Raw genomic sequence first — 6,000 nt, 5'->3', positions numbered from 1 at the left:
ATACACATAGATAGCTATGCACTTAGAATATGTTGAATAGTAAAAGTATCTGAACATGGGTTCACAATTATACATGTATCTTCCCTCGTTTTTCCCGCTTAACGAAAATATACAAATTATATAAGCCACTTAGTCGTCCTAATAGAAACCTCGTTATGATATTAGAACTATAGGTATGCCCCTGGATCTGCTAGTGCAACCTTTAGAGTGATTAAAAGTCCACAGAAAATTAACGTGTACAGTAGTAGTTCAAATAATAGTCTTATTTACATTAGCCACTTACATATATCTACGTTCATTAGCATAAATAGCTTAAGCATTCAGACATTAATCAATGGCACCCAGACGAAACACGCAAATAATTTTCAAACATAATGAAACTATAGCGAAAAGCAATGTAGCAAACACTCTCCACTTCCTAAACCCTAATTATATGGCATAAAGTTCCAACACTCCCCGTCATCATTTTTTTTTTACTTTTATAACAGAAAAAAGCCAAACAATCCTTATTATCAATGTTTACTTTTATGTCATAAAGGCCTATTAATCCCCGCTATTAAGGACTACTTTATGGCACAAAAGCCAAAGAAACATCACAATCAATGTCTATTTTATGCCACCAAGGCTGCACAATCCCGTATTACTGACTATAAGCAATGACTTTTGAGGTATATGATTGGATGTTTAGGATAACCGTCTTATCGGAGTATAGGTTTTCGAGAGGGGAAGTATTTGTTCGCCTTAAATTGTTCGTAAAACCGGTCATGTTTTGCTACAAAAACATGACGAAATTATATGTCGAAAGATGTTTCGATGCGATTTGCTATTTGCTGCTTCCATTTTTACAGTGAACACTACTTGAACGCTACAACTGACTTATGTAGTGGCACCTTATGATATCTAACTGACATACTATTATGTCTAACAGACATGTTATTGTGTACGTGTGATGCTATACTATGTCAATATATCATGCTATCATGTCTAACTGACGTGTGATTTTTTTCTAACTGCCATTATGTCAGAATGACATACATGTATTGTTATGTCTAGAAATCATATAATTACGTCTAACCGACATTTGGTTATGTCTTACTGACACGGTATTTGGAATAACTGGCATGTTATTGCATGTTTGTCTAACTTACATGTTTTATGCATAACTATCATTGTAGTATATCTAATAGATGTCTTGTCCACAGAGCAAGCCATCTTAAAAAAATTGGCAAATAAAGTTCTGATTTTGATTTAATTTAAGCAAAATGAAATGTCGATTGGACATTATACCCTGTCAATTTGACAAAAAATACGGCGATAACAAACGTATCATTAAACCAAAACTCACATATATCTCTGTTTCATTACTTCGTTAAGTTATTGTCATGTTCGATAGAGGGAAATGTCATGTAATGTCATTCTTTTTAAAATAACAATAAACACCCAAAACAATTTTTAATTCATCATAGAAATTTGAAACATAAACAAAAAACATACACGCTGTTCGTGTCATATTTCGTTCATTTGCATTTAAAGGCAAGGAAGAAAATGAACTATTAAAACTGTTTAGATCGATTTAGCGTTCATATTCTTGATTGTTACACAGAAGGAAATGAAGAAAACGAAAACCATAAATCGTGTTTTATTAGTTTGGCCAACTACAGAGATTTGTTCTTTAAAAATCATCTTGAATTTTACGAACCTCACTTCATTCAATTCAAAATCAAATGTGTAGTTGGAAACAGAAAATCCTCAGTAGTGTACATGAAAGATGCAATAGAACCATATAAATGGGTTTGGACATTCAAATCTTCCAAAACCTCGTTTTCGTATCTGAAATGGCGTAGCGATTTTGGTATTTTATCATTTGGTCTACTAGACGCGAAGACGACAAGGACAAATTTAAAACTAAACGTTAATGTTCCGGACTCCGAATGTCTGTTAAAATTATTGGACCAAACAACGATCAACCGGTTCGGCTAAGCGTTGCGTAATATGACAGTGAAATATTTATCAAAACTAAACAAGTTCTACAATTATTCATACTTTTGCTATCATTCTGAGATTCGTGGCATAAGAGACACAGTCGGATACCTTTTGTCTTTATATTCGGCTTTCCCATCTGAGTTTGAACGATACAAGTTTTGTAAAAACCAACCTTATGTTGAAATGCTCTAATATCCGCCAATCAAGAGACTGAAAGAAGCTAACCAAGCACCATTTGCCCTCGGACTGCTTTGCATTGGCCTACTTCCAAATTCTTCTGTTTTTGATTGGTGGTAAACTTCTGGCGATAAATAGAAAATAATTATGGCCGTCAAAATATTTCTCTACAAGATGTTTCCACTTCCAGCTATGTCAATATTGACAAGTCGTATGATAACTATGTGTGCTTTAACGACGAATATCCCGTCAGTGGGTTTGCAATTGTGTGTGGTTTATGTGGTCTGGCTCAGAAATGTCCTTTCGGCGTTTCACGCCTTCCTTAGAGTTTTGTTCACATTATTAACCCCATCGGTTATCTTCTTTCAGATATATATTTATTACATATTCAATTATGAACATATAATGGTACTTTTAAACAGAAACTGTCCTATGGCCTATCTGTCAATGCTTTGGGAATTCGAGAAAAGCTTGAACAATTGTGTGCCTCAATTCGGAAGACCATATTGTTTATTTGCCGGATTTTATTTCGCAAGTGTGGCTTTCCTTATACTTCCTTCATCTCTAGATAAAATTGTTCAAGCTGGAACATACAGGTACACGACTTTCGGTGAAAATTCTCCACTGTTTTCAAATATAGAAACACTAGAACAGCTTAGTCCATACTTTGTGAGACATACCGTCGGATACAGCCGCGTTTCTCTTCTTAGTTTATCGATGTTCTACATGGTTGCAAACCCCACATTTTGATCCTACGTCATTGGAGAACAAAAAGGACGTGTACGAGATAGTGCTGGCCAACACAGAGCAATGTTCACATTTAAAATACTAAGTATTTTTCTTTTTCCTGTATATAGTGGTTTGCGTTTTTGAACTTGATCCATGCATTGTATATAATGGGTTTAATTCTTTTGTAAAAGTTGTATGCATTGTTTTCGTTGGATATACTGTTGCTCTTTTGGATTTACTGTCTAATGCTTCCACAAGCTGATTGCAAAATCAATTGCCTTTTAACTGTGAGATAACATTAGTCTTAAAGCCTTCTGTTGTACTATTGCTGCTGTTGCTTTTGTTTGCGATGTCATTAGCTTCTGTTCAATGATTATATCAAGTTTTTATATAGTGTTCAGGTGATTTTTATTCTGCTTTCTTGCAGTAATCACATTTCCTGCAACTTCTTTCGGCTATTTATTCTTTGGTGTTGTGTTTCTATATTATATCGTCAAGATGTTCCAGAAGTTTTCTGATGGCTACTTTGAACTGCTAGCTGATGCAATTGAAGCTAGCCAGCAGCTAGAATCTGAAGTGCAGAGGACAACGGTTATTGATGGCACTGTTGTTATTGGTGTTGAGAATCTAGTTGAAATTACCAAACTACAAATAGGTGACAGAAAAATTAATTTGTCCACCGATCAGCGTCGGGCCATAAGAGAAGGATCGCACTTAGTTCGGAAAAAACTTCACACTAAGGACCATTCTTTTGGCATTCCGAGAGACTTGTATGATCTTTTGATTAGAAAGTACAGACCTGTATATAAAGAAGTAACCAAGGCGTTCTTTAAGATACTGTTCACATTAGTGTTGATAGTTTTCACGTTGTGCAGAGTTGTCAAGGATAACAAAGGACAGAGCGTGGAACTTTCTGAAGAAATGCATGTTGTCTTTATTATAGCGATTGGAGCATTCCCTAGAATTCTAGAGGTTGCACTTAATCATAGGTTTGAAACAATTAAGAAAGATATAGAAATAAGAAAAATTAAAGGCACACTAATTGAATACTTGGCTCGCAACTAGTCTGGATAGGGCACAGTCTAGGGATGGTTGGATAGGGCAGGATACAAGAATCAGATAAAATCAAAAACATTTGAAACAATTGAAACGTGTACATAAAGACTAGATGAATAATTTTTGTGTTTGTTTCATCATTGAGCGGTCTGCTATTTATGTGATCCATGCATGCGCAGTCTGTGCTTGAGGTCAGACATGCCTGTGCGATCTGTTATTGCGGTAAGCCATGCCTGCGAGGTCAGTTATTGAGGTAAGCCATGCCTGCGCAGTCAGTTATTGAGGTCAGACATGCCAGCGAGGTCAGTTATTGAGGAAAGCCATGCCTCTGCAGTCAGCTATTGAGGTTATACATGCCAGCGAGGTCAGCTATTGAGGTTATACATGCCAACGAGGTCAGTTATTGAGGAAAGCCATGCCTCTGCAGTCAGCTATTGAGGTTATACATGCCAGCGAGGTCAGTTATTGAGGTAAGCCATGCCTGCGCAGTCAGTTATTGAGGTTATACATACCTGCGAGGTCAGTTATTCACGTAAGCCATGTCTGCGTTGTTTGTTTAGAGGTAAGTCATGCCTGCGTGGTCTGTTATTGGAGTAAGCCATGCCTGCGCGGTCTGTTAAAAAGGTTAGCCAAGCCTGCGCGGTTTGTTATTGAGGTTAGTCATGCAAGTGCGGTTTGTTATCTTGCCTGCGCGGTTTGTTATTGAGGTAAGCCATGCCTGCGCGGTCTGTTATTGAGGTTAGCACCGTAATGTATGTTATTCTTATTGGAGCTGTTACATAGTGTTATGGTTTGGGGTCAAGGTCGAACCATCATAGAAAGGCTATCTCGAAATATGGTATACAAACAGTTTAGAATCGTGGAATTTCGGAAATACTTTAGTTTGGCATATATATATTTCGTTGTTGACTTCCTGAGGCAACCAACCATATACATAAATGCCTTTTCTAAACTATGTTGTATCCATAATGTGTACCTTCTGCCATACTTAACAGATTTCACAATTGGTTATCCTTGCTCCATATGCTTTTCTGTATCTATTGTGTATGTTTTGTAATTATGTTAATGAAATAAATCGTGTAATGCAACATATAGCATCTGCATCGAATCGTCATATACTACTTACGTCGAGCTTACTTATAAATATAGACTCACTGGACGAGTTGAATAAAAGCATGTATTATATGACCAATCGTTACGACACTATCAGATTTTTTTCACCACATGCCCTTATTCGGTAAAACAATACATGTTTTACCCGTGCTGATGATAAGCCAAATATTACAAATTGACAAAGTATTGCTATTTTCCGCGATACATAAATTACAGAAATGTAGTAGCTGGAATAATTTAAATCAAAATATTTATCCGATCATTCCGTTGATAAGAAGTATGATTACCGAGCTTATATTCAGTAATATCTATTCATAAACACTATATATATATTTTTAAGGAAATTTATGCTTTCTTTTAATCGGTGCCGTCACACCCGGTTAGATGACGTTAAGGTATATGCTCATGACGTCACTTCCTGATAAAATATAAAAAAGTGACGAAGGTTTTGAGTATTAGTTAGATGACATGAATTAAAATTTTAATGATTAAGAATGGGCGAAGTGAGCGAAGCGAAGGAGTCTTTCTTAATTATTCAGATTTTACTTCAGGTCATTATACTTAGAATACAACTTCATTGGCTGACATATTGTCAACTCAAAATCAAACGCAAGGATTGTTTTAAATATCGGATGAGTGGGCGGACCTATAAACACCCGCAAAAGTTGAAATTCTTCATTGGCTGTAAATGTAAGTTGTATTTTAAGAAAGGGTTTTATGAAATAATGAGGAAATATCAAGATTTTTCTCTTAAATATTTAATCAAACAAATCTTTATCATGAAAACAAAACAAAAAATAAACGTATAACTTGTTGGAATATTACGTATCAAGCAATTATCGTTTCCACTTTAATATTACAAACGTGTGGAATTATATTGTCATATTACACGTGTATTATACATAAATAATATTGAAGGTAATATTTAACAGGGAATAAGGT

This window comes from Mya arenaria, chromosome 13 (assembly GCF_026914265.1).
Source record: "Mya arenaria isolate MELC-2E11 chromosome 13, ASM2691426v1".
Classification (NCBI taxonomy): domain Eukaryota; kingdom Metazoa; phylum Mollusca; class Bivalvia; order Myida; family Myidae; genus Mya; species Mya arenaria.
Note: the sequence above shows the minus strand (reverse complement) of the source record.